The following is a 22,639-nucleotide window of genomic DNA, read 5'->3' as shown; positions in this document are numbered from 1 at the left end:
GGCTGGTGCATCTGTCACTAGTCTCTCGCTCCTAGATAAGGTTCAAAAGAGAGTCACCAATCTGATAGGTCCTGAACTGTCATCTAAACTTCAGCCTCTGTCCCATCGACGAAACATTGCATCCCTCTGCCTGTTCTACAAGTACTTTAACGGTGAATGCTCTGACGAACTGCAAGCACTTGTGCCCACCCCGACGTAAATACCTGACAAATCCGACAAGCAGCTAAATCCCACCCCTACACAGTAGAGATCCCTGGATGTAAGAGAGCCTTCTACTCCAGTAGTTTCTTCCCCAGGACAGCCAGACTTTGGAATTCCCTTCCGGGTCCTTGCTTCCAACTGTACTGATATGCAGAAGTTCAAGTGTAACGTAAACTGACAGCTTGCTGCCCAACTCCCTACACAGTACCCCTGATGCCTATGTCCCCGATAGTAGCCCCCTACAACAAAGTGGCAATGTGCCTTGTTTGGGGTGAAAATGTAATAAAAAAAAAAAAAATTTTTTTTTAAATTGTCTGATATGAAGGGTATTCCCCACAGTGATCAAAGCTGCTTGCCTTCAAGACGTACTGGCCACGAAGGCCAGCGAATCGCTTTTGTTTCAATTCAGTTTTGCTTTATATATATAAGACAGACAAACAAACACTGGAAACCAGGTTTTTAAAAACTCGCTCAAAATAAATGCAGAGATGACCTCCCTTCACAAACCATAGAAATTATAATTTAGGGAGTATATAAAAAGTTGTAAAAACATAGTACAACCCCCGCCCCTTGAACTCCGTCGAAAAAAGCCTTTGCTGGACATACAAAAACACGCACGGCCGTTTTGTCTTTTATATAAATTTTACCTAGTATTCTATCCTGCAAACAATTCTAATACGATTTATGGGAACCTTAAATCTATTTTGTTTCTGGATTTAAATCTTACTATTTATTACTTCATATTATAACTGTATACACTTGTATTTTTTTTCAGATACACATGAAAATGGTTGGAGATTAAATAAATCAAAACATGCAAACAACACAATATGAAAACTGTAGTCTAAAGAATCCAAATAACAGCACAATCCTAATCTAAAAAATTCAAAACGTTTTCAATATGTTGATTCATTCGATTATTTCTTAATGTCCATCTACATTATTCATAAGAATAAAATCACAACACAATTATGTTTGTATTTACTTGCCCTCCCCACGAGGGCAGAGTTAGACACAAGGCTGGTTTTTAATGTGAGGAAAATCCAACTTCCCAAAAAGGGGCGCTCTAGATAGGAACAAAAATTAAAATTGTCTCAGTTATGAAGGATTTCTCCTCCACCGATCGAGAATAGAAAAGATGAAATGTAGCATGAGAACAGATACTACACTGTGATCTTGGCTCGAAAGCCAGAAAGTAAAACTGAATCAACAACGTAAATGTATTGCGAGCGAGAAAAAAAAAAAATTCTGTGTAGGTACTGAATTTTTCTTGTTGAATATTATTATATAAGGATATATTTTGAGTTAAAATCTATTGAGAAATACACATTTTGTATTAGGAGGTACGCACTTTAACTATCAATACATTAGGTAAAGTTATCCAATATGGCCGTCTCATTTAGGCCATATTGGATAACTTGTTATTCTTTACCTAATATTTACATATGTAAAGTGTATATTTCTCAATACAAAATAAATGTGTATTCCTCAATATATTTTAACCCGAAATGTTTCTTCATATATTTAACAAACATTTTTTTAATGCCAACACAAATTTTTTTTTTTTGCTAACCATTCACGACGTGACAGTGACTTTGCTAAAATAAAATACAAGTAATAAGACTTTAATTTTAGTTATGCAAGAATCCTTATCCTCAAGTGGCCTCCGGGCCTAGATAAGTGGTGATTCCTTTGAAAAAAAAAAAAAAATCGTCTTAACAAAGCTTGTGAATTGAAAGTAATTTATAAATTAATAATGATCTAGCTTCTAGCTAAACCCACATTTTCAGATTCATACATTCTGAGTATAAGGTTTCACTTTTGCTAATAACACCCAATTATTAATATATATTAGACTATCCATGACCAGTGGATGTAATACTATTAATGGCGCCCGGTGTTGCGCAGTCAGAAAATACACTTCAATGATATTTTAATTTATGCAGATTTTGTATTTTCTATTGATTAATATATTGTACCCAATATATAGTAGTGATTGCAAAAAAGAAAAAAGAAAAAATGGTCTTGAGTACCATCAGCTAAAATTGAAACCAAAACATAGCGCTGCAGCCTTAGATATTACTGTTTGAGCTATCGTCAGTTGGATATGAAATAGGTAAAATAATGAAATAACATTTATGTATAAATATATATTTGCGCATACATACAAAAGAACTAAATCAACTCATGTCTGTCAAATTTCAATTTCTTTCAATTTTGATCCCTTAGCAGTTAACCAGCTAAAGATCCATACAAAAAAATATAGCCCACAAAAAAAAAAATGCAATCATTTGACCCGTCGCTCTGCGATCTTGCTTCTCAGAGAAAATACAGTTTGAAAAAACAATGGAGACTGTTGTGTCGTGGAACAACAGTGAAAACACGAACATTCAAGTCAAGGTTCGGTTAAGGAACAAGTGTATTAACAATAATGTACAAAGATAGGAAAGCGTGTATATCTGCTGGGCACTCGGCTAGCAGTTGAATTACAGTCGCATCTCTCTCACCGGTGTTGGAATTACTAGCGCTATTTATAGTGCTAATCAGTGTAAATTCCTCTGTTCAAGGAAGGCTGGTATAACCGAGACAGACAGGCATAGTGAGTTTTAGATTATATCATTTTTTGACTATGGCATTGGTTGATAATTATGTTAATACAATAAGTAGAAAATGAAAGGATTTTACACTCAAAATACATTGTGATTTCATAATAGACCCTATCTCTTATTTACATGATTTCAGCATTGCTTAATATTTAGCAATACTATTCTAGTTTTTAATAATGTGTAAGTCACATATCTTATTAAAATAAAGATGCTCATGTAAGGAGGATAACTATTTTTAACTTGAAGTTTAAAAGGGATTTATCTGCCTAAGTTATACTTTGAACTTAAATAAGGGTCTTAAAAAGATAAAAATATTTACTATTATATTAGCCAAATAATTGTGAGAAATAAATATACCATTATTTCTTATGATATATTATGAATAAACATAAAATTTATAATTGTTTATGTGATAGCTAAAATACCCCCTCCCACAAGCGGTATTCAACCTAGGCAGGTTGAACTGACTTTCCCTGAAGAAAGAAGTGTCTAGAGGATATCAAATTCACACCTGGTTACCAGTCGCATATATATGCCAGTTAAGGGGGGATGACTGCGTTGTTTTTGTGGAGAGGTGCCAACGTCCTCATGCATATAGTGCTTAAAATATCCAAATAGTCACCCATCTGGTATTGACCAGGCTTAACGTTGTTTAACTTGAGTAATCTAACATGATCCGGTGTGCCAACATGATTATGCTAATTTCAACAATTTCTTTATTAATAATATAAGCTGATTTTTACTTATAGATCATAATTTAAAATTGTCTCCAATTCACCAACTTTGCACGTTAGAATAATTTATTTTTTTAAGCTGAAGCAAAGAACATAATACAATAAATGAAAATTGACTAGGCAGAATCAAACATCGATTTGAGATACATTGCTATTTATGTATTGTGAGAAATTTTCCACGTACAACCACCATATTGTTTTTGGCCACCTACATGCTTTGTAAGTCGGTCTGTCATTGGTTTAATTTGAATGCGCCAAATCTTGTCTTGGCACCAATTTGTATTCATGTATTATTTTTTCAGTCTGAGAATGAACACGGGAAACAGCAGACTCACAACAGCGGTGCTCTGTCTAGAGTGCCAGGATTTTACCTTCTTGGACACCAGTGGGTGAACGAAGGACATTTTTGTAAATACAGACACAACATAATTACTGAACTTATTCTGTGTTCGGCATGATATATTTGATTATAGGAATTTATTCCTATTTCTTCCAGAGACCACGAGGTCCCAAAATATGCCGTATTGGGCACCAACATTCACACCGTGTTCACCATGTACAACATGGATCCTTCTAAAAGGAAACCCGAACTAACATTCCCACAGAGGAATCAAACTAAAGGCTCCATGCGTATGGATAGCAAATTCAGCCACTGTTTTTGCAAAGGACTTACTGTGACCAAAGAACTTTCATTTCTGATACATTGTGAATAAAATTTGAGTTTTAAAGGTATGGATTTGTTTGTGGAATTTCATTTGCAATCTGCAAGGAGAAAATTGGGCATGTGGGAAAGAAACTTCTTACAGTATAACTTAGAAAATCTAACAGACTTAATTTTATATATTAGAAGAAAGATTACTCCTATGCAGCATTTATTTTCTTTTTGTGTATGTGTGTGTATATATATATATATATATATACACACACACACACACACAAAAAAAAAAAAAGATCTAATAGCAGCAAATTATCAAGTTGTATATGTGCAGGATTATGCAGGAGTAAAGAGATTAGTGGAATAATTAGTGTTATTAAACAAAATCACGTTTTTATACTTTGCCTTTTCTCCTCAACTTTGTAGGATGCAAAGGCCAAAACCTGACATTAAAAAAAAAAAGAAAAAAAGATTTTGCAACATTCACAAAAGTTTGAAAAATTAGGTTTACAAATACAATGTTTTAAATTTCAACTTATTGTGAATGCATTCCTAACTAGCTGCCTAGATAATACATTATATAAGAAGGTGAAATGTGAGGCACTTCACCATGCACAGGCTGTAATCATCTGGAATATGGTGTATCATTAGATTCTTAGAATGCACTATAATCAGAGGTTGGGTTTTCTTTCTCTGAAATGACGCCTTGTAATAACCATAAAAAACAGCAGTAATTATCAACATTACTAGTGGGCATTCACTCTGTGTTGCCAAAATGGGAATATATTGTTAGATCTTTGGAAAAAAAAAAAAAAAATCAAAATATAGTTTTATTTATAATTTGTGCCTTGAAAGAAGGTTTTTAGTTCTCTTCCACTGCAAGAACTTTTACACTAGGGTTGGAAAATGAAATTGAGAAGTCAGCACACCCGAGGAAGAGGCACTACAACCTGCAAAAAGTGCCTCGGCAATCTCATTGATATTCCCTGTAAAGGCGCCTCAAGCGATTAGCAATAAACTAGGAAGAAGGCAAAGTCTGGGAGGGTGGACCTTCTAAAACTGAACATCACTAGCATCATACCACAATCAACAGGGACAAGATCGTTACAGGAATTATCTAATTTTCATTGATTTTGGGTCCAAGGATAAAAATTCCTAGAGGGATTTTTGTCTCAAAAGAAAGAAAAAAAAATCATTTAAAATATGAGGTCAAGTAATAAAAAAGTGCTAGTGGTGGCATTCTTAAAAAATATACTCACATTTTGTTGTAAGCATTGTCTTAACAATAATGGTCATCAATTTGAACATTTGCAAACATGATTCTTCAATTAGATTTGTCTTCTGTATTTGAAGTTATTCTATTTTAATCTATGTTTATAAATACAAAATTTTATCATCATTCCAAATGTGAGTACATTTTTTCACACCCTATATCTCTTGGGCAGTCCATCGATTTCGACGATGAAGCGGAGGTCAGTTAATGTCCGTGTCGAAGATGCGATGTAAGTCTGATCGGAGCTCTGAAACCCCGGCCGCATATGTGAAACCTGATGGCAGGAAATCTGGGTAGTGGCGCCCGTATTCATGCTCTTTTTGCTTCTCAAGCAGCAATGCTTTGATCTCTAACGGCATCGGCTGCTCCTGATACCACACTTCTCCAAACTCTTCCTGGGTATGACATAAAACTACATCGGCAACGAGGCCCTGGTGCGGGAGCTCCAGAGTTTGGGGGAGAATCTCACTACCCCTTAGTCGTTGCAGTGCTGGGTCACCCTTGTGCAAGGTGTAGTACCCACTAGCCCCCTATTTAGGGTCACAAAAATCCAACCCTGGTCAACGATGCTCTTGGCGGATGAACTAGCACCGCAGTGCCAACGATACACATACATATACACACTTGTTGACATTTTTACTGTCAATCTAGAGAGAAATTATATGAGAATGATATCTTGGATGTGTAATGAGAGTCATGGATCTGATGACCTCAAAGGAAGATTAAATCTAGACAGAGACAGTATAAAGAGATGTGTGCAGAACAGGAGACTTGGTTGGTTTGGTCACATTGAAAGAATAAATGAAAGTACTGGAGTTACTCAACACAGAAGAGTAGTTCTATGTTAGTAGGATCAAATGGTAGGAGAATGCTAAGGAAAATATGGGAAGAAATGATGAGGACAGATTTGAGAGAAAGGGGGTAAACACAGACCTGGCCAGAGAAAGGTTAGCTTGAAAAGCAATTTCTAAAAGCTGTCTAACACATGCCAGCATGTAAAACCGATATTAAACTGAATAAAATAATGACTACAGCAACAGCAAATTTAATATATTAAAATAACAATGTTTGTTACTAAATTAAGCAAATTTCAAGTGGAAATGAAGGGTCAGAAAATTTTAAAAATCCTTAAAGTGTAGGATTGAAAAGTTTCTAAAATCAAAATGATTTTTTATTGAATGAAAATGTTTTACTATTTTGGCATAAGTAATTTTAGATAACCAGAAGTATTTTTGATTTCATTGAATTACAGTTATATCTCATAGGATTAGCGAATCTCTCGATGGAGGCTACCTTTCTAGGGTAATTGCTCTTGACATATCAAAGGCCTTTGATAGAGTATGGTATAAAGGTTTACTTCACAAGATCTCCAGCTACGATATAGCTGGAAATGTCTTCTCAATTATTAAATCATTTCTCTCTGATAAGTTCATAAGAATAGTGGTTAATGGGCAGAAATCAGAAGCTCACAGTATTAATGTTGGAGTCCCTCAGGGGTCCAACCTGGGCCCAACTCTCTTCCTGATCTACATTAATGATCTTCCAAATCACATCCTTACATCATTCATAGACATTTATGCTGATGACACTACTATCTATGGTAACACATCTAAGACCGTAAACGACTAAGTTCTCTCCAATTCTCTCTCCTCTCATCTTGACCAAGTGGTACAATGGGGAAAGAGGTGGCTTGTTACTTTTAATGCATCGAAAAATAAGCTTTTATCTTTACATCAACGCTCTGATCCCCATTTGGCATCAATTGAAATGAATGGCTCTCATCTTGGGGAGGCCTCATGTTTTGACAAGCTTCTGGGCTTGACCTTTACTCCTGATCTTAAATGGAAAACATACATTAAATCCGTTGCCAAAGCCGCTGGAAAAATGCTGGGATCCTTCTATCGATCCAGTAGATATCTCACTTCTGATGCAATTCTCTATCTATATAAGAGCCAGGTACGTCCAAGGATGGAGTACTGTTGCCACATCTGGGCAGGAGTTGCTAGAAAGGACTTATCCTGCCTTGATAAAGTTCAAAATAGACTTCGTAGCCTCGTAGGGGATGTCCTTTTCTCTTCCCTGCAACCTCTTTCTCACAGAAGAGATGTTGCAAATTTGCTCCAATCTATGGTCCCTCCCTCGCCAAACTTTCACAAGAAACACCCATCTAGCAGAAAACACTATCAATAATTACCCCCACTCTTTATCTGTGACTAAACCTAAACGTAAATCCCATGAACAAAGCTTCGTTCTTACAACTGCACGCCTATGGAATTGTCTTCCGTTTTCCTGCTTTCCAGCTGACTACAATATGGTTGTTATCAAGGCAAACGTAAACAAGTTTTTGATGAGCCGTTCCATATAGGTTTACAAATTTACCGAAATTCCATTACTAACGATTACTATATTGTCCAATTTCTACTGTACACTCTTTAACCCTTTTCCTCAAGTGGCCTCTTGGCCTGGATAAGTGGTGATACCTATGTAAAAACAAAAAAAAATAATTGAATCATTAATTTAATTTAAAAAATTTACTTTATAAGTAATAATATTTCAAACTTTTTGTTTTATAACTAAAAATAACTTTGATATAATTTTTTAAAATGCACAAATAAAATATAACATTAAGTTTTAGCATATTATTTATTTTTATACAAGCTTTTTTAAGAAAATATTTAGATGTAAAATACAATTGTCAAATTAGAATATTTTTAAATGTTTGTAGGTTTTTTTGATAATTTGTTTTGGAAAAAGTTGAATGAATTTTTTTTTTATTTAAATTTCTTTAAAAAACAAAGTTTTATGAAATTTTATGAAATTTTGGATTATCTCCTCTTTTTTCTCTTCCAAAAATGAAAACAAAAAACCACTTCCGGTCAGCTAAAGTGCACTTGTGCTAAACTTTTATTTAAAACACTTTTTTTTTTTCAATATTCTACAAGAAACATTACAATTAAGCATTAAAAAATAACAAAATAAAACGCAATTTAAAGTATGTGTCGACCTAAACAATTTTTTTAAACATTGACAAATAATAAAACAATTCTAATAATTGTTAGAATTGCATGCAGCCAAAAAAATAAGCAAATATTATTCTTAATGAAACATAACTTTTCGAATTCAAAAATTTTAATGAAATTAGTTGCATGAAACCATTTCATCGAAATGGTTGTGTGCTCTTTCAGAAATCCAAGTTCATTATTTTAAAATATGAATCTATTAAGAGAAATAATATACTGCAAATATTTTAGACAAAATAATTAAATTATAAGTAATTAGAAATAAAGCTGGTTTAATTAAAATAACATTCACAACATTGCGCTTGTTAGTAACTGGAAATTCTCTCTCTCTCTCTCTCTCTCTCTCTCTCTCTCTCTCTCTCTCTCTCTCTCTCTCTCTCTCTCTCTAAACTTTTTAAAGGAAGAATAAATAATCGATGCAAATTCCAATAAATTCAGTTTCATTACAATTTTGTGACAAACTATTGGAACTCATGCATATGCACACTGTAGTAAGGAAAACACCATCACGGAGCAGGGGTTAGAGATAGATAAAGGTTGGTTGTTTTACGGCATATCAACCCTTTTCAGGTTAATGCCGAATCCAAAGATTTTAAAGGAAACATTTTTAATAGAATATATTTGTCGTTTTCAAGTTGGTTTCTATTTAACCCATAGTTGGGACCCTAACAGGTATCACCACTCCGGGTCTGTGTGGACCTAGGAGCAATGACAATTAAAGGGTGGCTCCACACTCCCCAAAGCCTGCGAGCTGGGGCCTCACCACTGGATATAGTTTAAGGTCATATTCAGGACCGATAGATAAAGAATTTTGCAGACGTGAATTTCATTCTGGAACAGAATATGATCAATAGGCAGGAAGCAATTTGTGTCTATTAATGAGGGAAAAAGCACACTTGGCCTTTTAAATAGGAACAGTGTAGTATCTGTTCTGATACAACACTTCACATTTTCTGTCCTTAGTCAGTGAAGAAGAAATCCTTCATGACGGAGACAATTTTTTAATAAAAATAAAGAAACTACGGTGTCCGTAATCTTGAAAAAAAAAACAAAAAACTAAATATCATATTTCAAAATTCACGTAAATTGATGAAGTAATTCTATCTTTAACTAAGAAAAATAAAATTTTGTAAGAAGGAAGACTGTTTCGCGTCGCCATCTTGAAGGGAGATAACTCAACAATAATTCAAGATTTTTGTTGTAATGTCTACGAATTCTCATTAATCGATTAAAAATGTATTCATTATAAAAATAAAACTACTTGATCAATTTACGTGAGTTTTGGAATATATTTTCGTTTTGTCACGGATACATATATAATACAATTTTTTTCTTTCTTTTTTTAACATAGAGGGAATTCTGGACAAGTAATATCAATTGTATCTTGCAATTTAGGTTAAAGTCACCGGGAAAATAAATTCGAGTTTAAAAAAGATAAAATAATGAAATTTAAGAATTGTATTTTTTTTTTGGGGGGGGGGGTCATATCTTAAATAGTATGTAACACAATAATCAGTTCACAAATAAATAGGCACAACGAAAAAAAAAAAAAAAATGGGAGCAGACTAGTAGCAAGAATACTATTAGCCGACAGGTGAGTAATTTCGACATAAGAGATAGCTGTGAAATAAGAGGATAGTGCAATTTCGGTACTCTCACTCTCTCATAGAGAAGCGTTTAAAAGAGGGATGATTGTTTTCATCAAATTATTCATCAGCTTCCAATTGCAGCAAAGTTAGACATGAAGTCAGTAGGGAGGGAGAGGGTGAAATGCAGATCCCAAAAATAAAGTGCACTCTGAACAGGTACAAAATTCACCACGACAACATTCCCCCAAAATAGTGCCTTATGCAGCAAATCACACAGCCCTCTTGCAAAAAATGTTACCTCTCCCTTTTTTGTTCAGTCATCCTGGTTGGTCTATATGATTAAGCAGGATCGTCTTTCCGATCTCAGGTTTGGGTCCTCAGCAAGTCAGACTCCTGTGCCAGAATGGATCAGACATGAACAGATAATACACTTTTATAGTTACGATTAATAACGAGTAACTGACCCGAGGAAGTTTGCATCACGAGTTTTAGTAATCCCCTCCCCTCTTTATGCATCTGTGTCTTTTATGTACATTGTATATAGAGGGGCATTTCTTTTGTAGTTAAAAATAAAAAATAATAGATGAGGAATAGGAAAAATGGTTTACCTAAAATAAAAATGGTGGAAGCAAATTCTATGCTACTAGAAAATAAGATTTCAAGTTAAAAATATAATGGGTTTATTCCATACAACATACCACAGCTTCCTTCTCGTAATTTATTATCCATAAGTTATGTCAGATGTCGACAATCTTTCAGCACAAAATTAATGGCCGTTACCGTTTTGTTAAACTAGTTTGAAGTTTTAATGGATTTAACCAGGCAATTTACGAAAACCGGAGAATCAAATTACGTTTGTCATTTATAGTCAATGAATGACAAGACATTTTATTGTTAGCTAATATTTCTAAAATTCGTAAAAAAGCTTAGAACCCTTTTAAACACATAAAAAAAATGGCTAAGAGAATCGGATTTTTACGACGTACAGCAGAAACACACCAACCACCCCATGTTAAGAATGACTTTCTGAATAAACATGCCCCCAACCTCGAAAGCCGTTCTTAACATGGGCAGGTCGAGGGGGGGGTTATTCCGAAAGCTGTTCTTAACATGAGGTGGTTGGTGCGCTTATAATACGCTGATACGTCGTAAAAATTTACCCAAAGATCTTTCACACGGACATATCATGGGAAAATATTTTACATGAAATCATTGGCAGTATCAAAAAAATAATAAAATTACTGAGAACATTTGTTTAAATGGATTTTAGTCACATGTAATTAAGAAAGCAAATCAGTAAAAAAAAATAAAATAAATAAAATAAAAATGACCATTTCTTCTGTTATTTGGATTATTCGGCTCATCTTGGATGTCATTCTCACAACGTTTCGCCCGATGTAACCTCCAATCTTCATATGCATCTTGACATCCAAAATGTGAATAGTAGCCCGAACAATCAAAATATGTTAACTTATACAGAGGCCTATGATGAAGTTATTTAGAAACCCATTCTTAACAATGAGAGCGTGTTAACTTCTGTACTTTCATCTAACAATTTTATATATATTTATATTATATCATATTTTATATATATATATATATATATATATATATATATATATATATAGCACGATCCGTAAGCACTTAAATTATCAAGTATCAAATTACCAATCCTCATATAAAACTCGCTACATTTTTATATTTGAATTTATTGCAAGATACTTGTGTCGTTTGCTGAAATAATTCTGCACTTTTCACCTAACAATTTCATAAACAAAATATACCATAAAAATTGAATGTAACTTGAAAATCCTATAAAAAAAATAAAAATAAAAAATAAAATAAAATAGCACAGTAAACTGCATAAGCACCTATGTTAACCGTACTACAATTGTATGTTAAAATGAGGGAGAATAATGGATATTTAAAAGGATATCGTGTATCTGTACTCCGTTATGAATAAATAAAAATGTTTCTACAATAAAGACTCATAGCATATTTATTTTTTAAAATTCTATACAAATTCGTGTTCCAGTGTTGTTCCACTGTTCCAACGAATAAACACGAGAAAAAATTTATTGAAGTACAATTTAACAAGCAATCACTAGTAGTAAACAAAGTAGTAGCTATCAACTAAACAAAAATGTCTTGGAATTTTCATTTATAATGACTGGAAAGGTAGTTAAACAAGAAATCAAGTGAAATTTAATTTACTACTATTGTTTATAATGGTGTGAAAACGAAAGTAATTATCGCAAACATTCAGCTCTAGTTTCCCCATCAGTCTTGAAACTGCTGATGGCAATTTCAAGAAATCTTAGTAAATATATAAATAAATTAAAAAAAAAAAAAAAAAGCAAACAAACAAATCACCATTTAAAAGAAATTTTGTTGCAAACAAAATTTACAAATTTGTCTGAACGAACAAAATAATAATAAAAATAATGGGTTTGTATTACTGTACACATAGATTCGAAAAAGTTGTCAAAAAACAAATATATAACAAATAAATGTTATCAAAAGCAAGATAAGTTACTTTTCTGCCAAACTGGATATATTTTTGTGTTTTTATTCAATGTAACATGTTTATTCAGTTCGAAAACCATACAGTGTTTACCGATGTATTGGAAAATTCAAGTCAACAAATATTGTAGGCCATAAGAACACCATTTAAAATTTTCTTTCCGAGTTATGTCCTTTATGTATGAACTAACTTTATAACGTCTAAGAAAAATGCAATTTCAGGTTTTCATAAAAATTACTTTTAACTATATCGATGAATTTTCGCAACTTTTGGATATATTGCTATTTTCGACATAACAATTAAGTACGTTTTTTTTTGCTTAAAACGACATTAAAAAAAATCGACTCGTCAACTTAACATGTATATACATATATATATATATATATATATATATATATATATATATATATAATTTTCAGGATGTGAGAGAATTATATATATATAATTTTCAGGATGTGAGAGAATTATTATTGAAATATTCAGTCATTTTATCGATTAAGGATTTTAAATTAAAAAAGATGAATGTCATGAGGCTGGCATTTTCTTTTTCGGGAGTAAAACTAACAACGCAATTAACAATATGCAACAACTATGGCGAGAGAAGAGGTGACATGTGGTAGTTGGGCAAAAAATTAAATCAACATTTAATAACTGACTTTTTTTTTTTTGTCCGAAACAAAAAATATGTTTACTTTATGACATTTAATATCGCAGCTTTTGGATTCTTTTTACTATCCCATTCTCTATTCATTGATAACCGTTGCAAACACATACTGGCAGAGTTCGAGATCCACAGGGCCCCTGTGGCACAGAGGGGTTACTTAATCACTTTCACCAAGGCAATTTATGAATCAATATACCCTCTCTCCATTTATGAAATAAATAGCAAAGTACACCAATTGTGAATTTTTATTGAAAACTAGTCTAGAAGGAAAACTCTGAAATAAGATTTATTTTTCATTCCTTATTCCGGCATTATTTCCACTCGTTTTTACCACTGACTGGACTCGAACAATACCGGTTCCGAAAAGGGATAGTCATTGCGCAACCCTTGCTTTACTATATACACCCCGCGCAAACAACTTTACATTGCCTCTCATAATTGAAAGGTCTACATAATTCATCGACTCAAGAGATCTACAAAATGTTAATAAAATGCTTATTGGTCGTTGGTTGGTTTTATGTTTAAAAAACATGTTGCATAAATAATTCAACACTAATCAAGGCGATACACACACACACACACATATATATATATATATATATATATATATATATATATTATATGTATATATATATATAAAGAGTAAATGTACAAAATATAGAGGGACCGATCCATAACGAAGGGATATGAGAAAATGATCCCCGATTTACTTACAAGATTACCATTCAACCTTTTCAAGCACATTTTTGTTGTGTTATTTATAACGTTACAAATATTTAAGTTTAATAATGAAAAATTCCGATTCGATGAAGTATTCGATTTTTTAAACTTAATTCATCAAAAATCAGTTCAACAGCAAATTCAACATTAAGAATACAGTCAAGGAATAACAAATCAGTAAAAACATTTTGATTCCTAAAAATCAATTAACATTAGTTATTTTTTTTTTCTAGCTCTGCAAACGGGTAAAACCTAAAACCAAATTTAACAAGTGGGGGGGGGAGGGCGTAAAAGTGCGCTGGTTGACCACCCTTAAAAAGTTGGGTATTTGTTGTCGAACGTATTCTGTTTTTTTTTTTGGGGGGGGGGGAGTAATTTAGAAACCTATTATTTAAAATAACAAGGGGAGGAGAGGGTGTTTTGTAACTATTTTGTACTGTCACCTAACAATTTAATCCCAAATTCTTAAAGGTAAGCCTTCCGGTGGTCAACCAGCACACTTTCACAAAAAAAAAAAAAAAAAAAGATGGGGGGGGGGGCATTATTTTCGAAGCTTGTTGATAGACGACAGATTTTGTTTTAAGCAAAATAACAGTACTTAATTAACTGTCATGTCGAAAATAGTAATATATGAAAAAATTATGAAAATTCATCAAGTAGAAAATTATGCATTTTTGTTACCGTGCTGAAATAACGCTATTATTTAGAAAGCCATTCTTAAGATGGGGAGGCTGTTTTCTAACTTTTCTCAACTTTCACTTAACAATTTTAAAAAATATCGTAAAACTTAAAAATACTATTTTTTTTTTTTTAAAAATAGCGTGGTAACAAAAGTGCATAACCACCAAAGTAATTTTTACATTTTCCCTAGATGTAAACACCTCGAAGATTTCAAATACAGGGGATACTTATCTCCCTTCTTTTCAATAATGTAATGGCTGACGATTTCTTTTAGCCGATAGCGATTTAAAAAAAAAACAAAAAAAACAATAGCAGTTGTTCTGATAGATAAATTTCCGTAATTTTTAAATATATTACTATTTTCGACATGACAATCAAGTAAGCACTGTTGTTTTTAAAACAATACATTTTTCAAAAAATCAATCTGTCGACTATATTAACAAGTACTATTTTCTAGTCAGAAGTCATTGTCATTGACCAACAAAAAAGTCACATGTTTTATATAGATATTTTTTATATATTTATTAAGATTTTAACATTAAACCAGTAACAATTTAGTAATTACATAAAATGATTTTTAAAAAGTTATTTTGTCCAAATCCATAATGCCTTGTATCCCGATCTTGTATCTAACGGGGATTCAAGTAATTCAGTCGATATTTGCTAACATTTTATCCCCTCACATTTTTTTTTTTTTTATTCCTTAACAAAAACGTAAGGGAACAAGAAACTTTTTGTCGCCATTTCAAACGTAGTTAAAGTTCAGTCAATACGGGAATAGAAAATAAAAGTTAAACTGTTTAGAACCTAAAAATGAAAGCTAAAAATGATGGTAAACTTTTTAGTGTATAGCAAAAGCAACTATTTTACCAATTTGTTGCATTATTTACAATTCACTGCATATCCACAAATTAAAAGAAAAGTAAATAATATTGCGGGAGGGAGGGGGTAATCTGAACATGTATTTCTTAATCGATTGGAATTTGCGGTAAAAGATTGAAGAAAACATATCACGGCCGGAGTCCCCCCCCCCCCCAATATTTATGCAGAATACGGATCGTGCTGATTATTTAGAAACATTCTTAACACGAGAAAGACGCCTTTTTTTTATCCTGTACTTTCACCTTACAATTTAATAATAGTAATAATAATATTATCTAAAAACAGCACGATCCGTATTCTGCATAAGTACTAAATTATCAATCCTCATCTAAAATTCCGATTATTCGGAATCTTAACCCATTGTTTTAAGGGAGGTAACTATTTTACTAAAGTAGTTGAAAAAAAAAAACAAAAAAAAACGGTACTTATTAAAATAGAATCGACAGATCGAGTGGTGGTGTTTTTTTTAATGTCGTTTTAAGCAAAAAAAAAAAAAAAAAAAAAAAAAAAAAAGGTAAATTTATACAAATACCGTGACAGCGAATTAGTAGAAAAAAATGTACCCTAACCCTAACCCAGTTTTCAGATTCGTGTTCAGCACACCGAAACGTAACAGAATACTACGTAAAAGATTTTACTAATTCGCTGTCACGGTGTTTGTATAATAATACCAAAAAAAAAACTTATTTGTCATGTCGAAAATATATCCAAAAATTACGAGTGTAATTTTTAGGGATAGGGTCCCGAAGTCGGGACCCTATCTGTAAAAGTTAACCAATTACGAATATTTATCGAGTAGAAGGTTATTTATAGTTACAATTTTTAAGGAAAATTGGGTAAAATTGAATTTTTCTTAGACGTTATTAAGTAGACGATGAAGAGTTCACACACAAGAGCCATAACTCGAAACGCAAAATTTAGATTATGGCGTGCAATGTTTGTGGTCTTTAAGAGATAGACTTTTGCTAAAACATAATAGCAATTGTTCTACTCGATGGATTTTCGTAATTTTTGGATAAATTACTATTTTCGCCATGACAATTTAGTACGTAATATTACTTTTGGGGTTTGTATTACTGTACACAGATTCGAAAAAGTTGTCAAAAAAATATATAACAAATAAATGTTATCAAAGGCAAGATAAGTTACTTTTCTACCAAACTGGATATATTTTTTGCGTTTTTATTCAATGCAACATGTTTATTCAGCTCGAAAACCATAGTGTTTACCGATGTATTGGAAAATTCAAGATGGCGTTTGCGTTTGACTCATATTTTTTAACACGGTAAGTTTGGGAAAACGTGTTATAAATAAAAAAGAAACTGGATAAAATACTGTTAAAAACTCGCTCAATATATGTTACCGTGACATAGGTTGACATATATTCGGCGGGTTTTTAATAGTATTTTGTCTAGTTTTTTTTATTTATAACACCTTTTCCCAAACTTACCGTGTTAAAGAGGGGGTGAGGCGCCATCTTGAATTTTCCAATACATCGGTAAACACTGCATGTTTTTCGAGCTGAATAAGCATGTTACATTGAATAAAAACACGAAAAATATATCCAGTTAGGTAGAAAAGTAACTTATCTTGCCTTTGATAACATTTGTTATATATTTGTTTTTGGACAACTTTTTCGAATCTATGTGTACAGTAATAAAACCCCTAAAAAAAAAAAAATAAAATAAAAATAGCCCCTTATTAACCCCAACAGTCCAACACTAATCCTAAGTCCGGGGGGGGGGGTATTAATTTAAACATACGGTCCTTATGCACTTTCGTTACCGTGCTATTTATTTTTAAATAATATTTAAGTTAAATTCAAGTTATATGTATATATAATTAAATTGTTTGGTGAACGTTCAGAATAATTACAAAACACCCCCCATGTTAAGAATGGCTTTCTAAATAACATTATTTCAGCACAGTAACAAAAGTGCATAAGTACAAAATATACTAATTCTGCAATAGAAAATGATTTAAAAAAAAAAAAAAAAAAACATTAACTCATCCGTATTCAATAAAGATAACTATGTGTACTCTTCATCTTTAATATGTGCGCGTCAACCTCCGGAAAATATGATGGAAATTGTTCGTGCATGCACGCACACACGTAGGGCTTGCATTGTAGATTTCTAGGTTTATACGACAGAGGCGCATGAACAAATTGTTTCCCTTATGTTTTAGGAGCATAAATAATATAATGAACTATTTACTACTTGACAAGTGTAACAAAATAAACTAGTCTCCAAAAACAAACTCAGACACAAGGTTAAGTCGTTCGACAATTTGAATACGATTTTTAAAAAATATTTTTTACTGTGCTCAATTTAAATTAGTTTCATGGTATCTTTAGTTTAAATTGTTAGGTGAAAGTATAGAATAGTTGCAAAAATCCCTCTTCTCCACATGTTAAGAATCGGTTTCTTAAATAATAACGTTATTATTTCAGCATGGTCCGTATTCAGCATAAGTACCCCTTTTTTATGGGAAATGGTAAAAAAAAAAAACGTTACAGATGAAACGGACCATGAATGCGGGAACTCATTCATTCAGGAAAGTAACTTGGGGGGAGGGGATCACCATAAACATTTCTCACCAACAAAATCAATAAAATGGAACATGGATTATTATAATTTGTAAACGCACAAAAAAATTTACTTACTTGAAGATATTTATAAAAAGATATTGTCCTGGTTCAAACGATTTTTTTTTTCTTGGAGCTTTGTATTCAATGTAAAATGATGAATGTAGCCGTTCTGCAATCCAATCGGGTAATAATAATCCCAACAAAATTAATAAATTCGTCCGAGTTCAAGTAAAAAAAAAACTATTTATCCAGTCTTCTCTGATTGTAACTTCCATAAAAAAAAAAAAAAAAAAAAAAATCACCTGCGACCATTAATAATGAACTGAAATCACATTGTGGTTAATATCGATCTTTTAAAGTTAATAATTTTAACGTATTAAACTCGTGTTCAACCAGTAACAGTTTTGCATTTTTTTTTAGTAGTAGCACTTGTATTTTGTATGAAATGAAGTACTCTTATTCATTTATTTGCAAGCTTTTTTGCTTTTTAGATATTTTTGTCAGATCAAACGGAGAAACTATTAGTAAAAATATTTAATTTTTTAAAATAAAAGGTGTAATTTAATATGAAGTAAATAAACGCATGTAAATTGTTACAGAAAAATAAATAATTCTTTTTCTTCCTCGGTGGAAAACAGGCGGGGGTTGGTCAGGAGAATTAAGGCATGTTGGCTTATGTCGGCATCAATAAATGTAGCTCCATTATATTTCCCTTGTTTAAATATCTCGTTTTACTTCAAAAACTAAAAATGAAAGTTAAACAAAAACAAATACTCCTGTTAGTTTTTGTTTTCCGTGTTGCAAAACTGTTTTCTTCACACGTTCTCTTTTTTTTTCTTTTTTTGTTAGCTACGAAGCGGTGTATCAAGGAAAAGCTGCCGTGGAAGCCATTTTGAATTTGACGTGACGTCACTCTCAAAACTGCTGTTTCAAGCTGGGGAGAAAGTGGGAGGAGGTAAACGACAATAATTATAGAGAGGGGGAAATAAGAATACGTAGTGTATAAAAAAAAGAGGGATTAGAGACGAGAAGAGAGTGTCTGATTTTCTGTGAGGAAGAAAGATAGGAAGTAACGAAGGGGTAGGAGGGAAGGTAGAGAGAAGTAAAGATGAAAACAAAAAGGAGGAGATAGCATGTCTCGCTTTCTTTGATTAAAAAAAAATGGAATAATGGAAATTTTGGGGACCAGGAAAAGGAAGTATGCCGTGAACAAGGATGTGCAGTTAAAATAGTCACGGAAGGTTTTGTAAATAAATAAAGAACTCTATTATGAAGGTTATTTAGATGTTTATCCTTACACACTCTGCAGTAAGGTTAGACATGAAGTCAATTTAAGGAAAGAAGGGCTTAAACTACACCTAAACATGGGACATTCTGAACGGAAGAAAAATTTACTGTGATCGGAACCATCAGTATTCCCCAGAAGGGACAGCTCAGGCGATCGTCTCTAAACCAAACCGTCTTCTCGAAGGGGAGAGGTAATGCCTAGCAAAATTGTTTTCTAGGACCGAAGAGAACTAACTACCTCATTCTGATCCACGAGTGAGAACCTTAATAAGCTTAATAATTGAAAAATTCATTCATAAAAAAAATATAATTTTACAAATTAGGTATTGCGCCCTAAAAGTGTGTGAATACGTGTAGAGGGGGAGGGGACTGAAGTTTTCCTCAGTCCATTTTGCTCTTTCTTGACTAGAGCCATTTTGTCTCTTTTCGTACAAGCATTGTTCTTTCATTTTACCGTTTTCCTATCACTTTCACTTCAGCAATTGCCACAATACCACATTTACTTTACTTAAAATATCTCCAATAGTTTCAAACGAATTTTATTTTTGTGAGAAATGATGAGAAATAGGGCAATAAAAAGCACCCAAAAACAAAGTAAAACAAAGATACCAAATAAAATCAGAGGCGGGTTAGTATGCGAAACCCTTATTCTAGTAGCAACAACAACAGCAACAACAACAAAAACAAACGATCTCAAAGATATTAGATGTTTACTTGGTTGAAATACTTAATACTTATAGGATCAAAATACTCAATCTCCATCGGTTTCCTATATCGAACTTTAACCAATCAGAAAGACTTGTCCCTTGGAGCCAAGCATCTGTTCATTTTATATACATAAGGGAATGCCCATGCTATTATAAAGTGTGCTCGCAAGAAATAAAACAAAATCTTGCTATGATGACGTCATTACTGAATGCCTATGTGAAAATATTCTTAATGTAATGAATGATTTCTAAGATTGAACTTAGTTAAAATGCTTAGTACTTGTTGGATGGTAATACTTGATCACAATTGGCTGGTTCTATCGAATTTCAATGAATCAGAGAGAAAGAATTGATTCTGGAGCCAGGCACCTGTTTGCATTATCTATATAATCTAGCACTGATGCTGAAGAGCTGGTCTGAACCGCATGCTGAAGATTCAGATTCAGAATGGGTCACATACTATCTTTAGTGAAATGCAGTGAGAAATCGGGCTTGCCACAGGAACCCTTGTCAGTCATAAACTATGACTGACAACCAAACAACTTTAGCCATAACCTCTGACAAGCAACGCAATTCACAGTCATGAACTGCTAAAAATAGCAACAGCAGTTTTTTTTGTTTTTTTTTGCATCTAAGCCTTTAAATGTTTAACTCTTTTCTCCTATTAAGATTTTTCTTTTGGTTGTTTCAACAGGACGTAAATAAAGTTTATACATTTATATATTATGCATAGACTAGCAGGGAAGGGGGCTTGTCAGATCGTATAAATATATTTTAATTCATGCAGATTTTGTATTTATTATTACAGAGCCAATTCTCTATTGAGTATTATAGTGTACTTAATATATAATAGTACTGATTTCAAAAGTTAAAAAATAAATCTGACTTGGGTGCCATCAGCGAGAATCGAAACTGAAACATTTAGCGCTCCAGCTGCATTCTCTAACGATGTAGCAATTGGGAGATGGTTAAGAAAGATTCAATATTTAATGACTTGAAGAAATGAATTGAATTTAAGCTTTTGTAGAAAGAAGTGAAAATAAGCTGGTGAGTTAAAATGAAGAGTTTCCATTTAAAATTGCTGACTCATTGCTTTATTCATCCATCCAAAGATTTTATAAACCATCGTTGGTGTATGATTACTATTTTCTGTTATTTTCAGTGTTATGTGACAGTAGTTTAAGAATTTATCGATTAAATATTTACACACACACACACACACACACACACACATACATCTACTATTTCATTTCTATAGATAAACTTTGTGATTACTTTTGATGAGTGTATATAATGTCATATACAGGTTTAAAGTACTTTTTCCTTTTTTTTGTAATCAGTCATCACTTATCAAGACCGAAATGTAACTCGAGAATAAGGGTTAAACACGTGTACAATGGATGATGAGACAAGATTATTATAACAATGGTGATTATTGGTAACGATGGTGATTATTGGTAACGAAGGTAATGATTGGTAATGATGGTGATTGGTAATGTGGGTGATTATTAACACTGGTGATTATTAACAATGGTGATGATTGGTAACGAAGGTAATAATTGTAATGATGGTGATTGGTAATGATGGTGATGATTGGTAATGATGATGATTGGTATTGAAGGTAATGATTGGTAACGATGGTGATGATTGGTAATGATGGTGATGATTGGTAACGATGATGATGATTGGTAATGAAGGTTATGATTGGTAATGATGGTGATGATTGGTAACGATGGTGATGATTGGTAATGATGGTGATGATTGGTAATGATGGTGATGATTGGTAATGATGATGATTGGTAACAGTGCTGATGATTGGTAATAAAGGTGATGATTGGTAATGATGGTGATGATTAGCACTGATAGCGATGATTGGTAACAAAGTTGATGATTGATAACAATGATGGTGATTGGTAACGATGGTGATGATTGTTAATGATAATGATGATCAGTAACGATGGTGATGATTGGTAATAAATGTGATGATTGGTAACGATAGTGAAGATTGGTAACGATGGTGATTATTAACAATGGTGATGATTGGAAACGAAGGTAATGATTGTAATGATGGTGATTGGTAACGATTGTGATGATTGGTAATGATGGTGATGATTGGTAACGATGGTGATAATTTGTAATGAAGATTATGATTGGTAATGATGCTGATGATTGGTAATGATGATGGTTAGTAATGATGCTGATGATTGGTAACAAAGGTGATGATTGGTAATGATAGTGATGATTGGTAATGATGATGATGATGATTGGTAACAAAGGTGATGATTGGTAGCGAAAATGATGATTGGTAACAAAGGTAATGATTGGTAATAATGTTGAGTTGTAACGATGGTTATGATTGGTAATTGTGGTGATAATTTGTAATGATGGTGATTAGTAACGATGCTGATGATTGGTAACAAAGGTAATGATTGGTAACAAATGTAATGAATGGTAATGATGGTGGTGATTGGTAATTATGGTGATGATTGGTAATAAAGGTGATGAT

The 22,639-nt window shown here is 32.7% G+C and overlaps 1 protein-coding gene across 4 annotated transcripts in view; it reads right to left on the bottom strand.

Moving 5' to 3' along the window:
• Positions 1–19,047, bottom strand: part of LOC145280217 (adenomatous polyposis coli protein-like) — a 306,855-nt gene extending 287,808 nt beyond the window's left edge. The window contains exon 1 of one of the 4 annotated variants that reach the window (XM_080132000.1): positions 18,215–19,047. The gene's annotated coding sequence lies outside the window, so the exon portion shown is untranslated. The remainder of the gene's footprint in view (positions 1–18,214) is intronic. The other 3 variants (XM_080131999.1, XM_080132002.1, XM_080132001.1) reach the window with 3 other exon arrangements.
• Positions 19,048–22,639: the final 3,592 nt, after the last annotated feature.

Source organism: Euprymna scolopes, chromosome 7, assembly GCF_053919585.1.
Source record: "Euprymna scolopes isolate OS-2025 chromosome 7, ASM5391958v1, whole genome shotgun sequence".
In the NCBI taxonomy this organism is placed as follows: domain Eukaryota; kingdom Metazoa; phylum Mollusca; class Cephalopoda; order Sepiida; family Sepiolidae; genus Euprymna; species Euprymna scolopes.
The sequence above is the reverse complement of the archived record's forward strand: the minus strand, read 5'-3'. Positions and strand labels throughout refer to the sequence as shown.